The sequence below is a fragment of the Etheostoma spectabile genome, chromosome 23, assembly GCF_008692095.1.
Source record: "Etheostoma spectabile isolate EspeVRDwgs_2016 chromosome 23, UIUC_Espe_1.0, whole genome shotgun sequence".
NCBI classification, from domain to species: domain Eukaryota; kingdom Metazoa; phylum Chordata; class Actinopteri; order Perciformes; family Percidae; genus Etheostoma; species Etheostoma spectabile.
This window is the reverse complement of record NC_045755.1, coordinates 2,415,067-2,415,850: the sequence shown is the minus strand read 5'-3', so window position 1 is coordinate 2,415,850 and position 784 is coordinate 2,415,067.

Here is a 784-nt window from a genome sequence, read left to right as displayed (position 1 = left end):
GGCGCCATGGGAGCTACGCTTAGAGAGGAGAGGCTTACCCCCTTGGGATGTAATGACTGAGTGTGTAAAGGGAAATAATAGAACAGGTACAGTCTGGTAAGTTCAGAAAATGACATCACATTACTGTAATGCAGCCTTTAAACCAGGAGAAGACAACATTTATGTCTTATTACGATATTACAATATCCAAAATCTAAGACGATATCTAGTTTCATATCTCGTTATCGATATAATATTGATATATTGCCCAACTCTACTTAATAGGTATTGTCAAGTAACAGGAACAATGTTTTTGGATTTAAAAGTATTTATTTCTTGATGAAAGCAACAAAATATGAGATAAAATGCCAAATTTATCAGATATATACAGAAATACTGTGGCGTTTTCTGCCATCTTGAATTATTTTCTTTCACTTGAGCAACCACTGACATACGTCACGCGGCCTTCGCTCACTTAATGTACCTATTTTGTGTAAACAAAACAAAAAATTTTACCCGGGGCCTGTTACATATAGCCTACCTAGTACATTTTAACTGGCCCACTTTATTACTTTTATTACAATTACTAAATATAATTATATAAATACTTTTAAGTACAATTTTACACAAGTACTTTTACTTAAGGAAATTTCTTTAAAGCTCCAAATTATGCTAATTTTCAGGTTCATAATTAGGGTTTTTGTCAAATTGCCATGAGCTGGACTGAGCTACATATCACATTGAATTGAAAATAAATGTTTTTGACGAATCCATTGTTGACATTTTAAACAAAGTGCACTGTTTG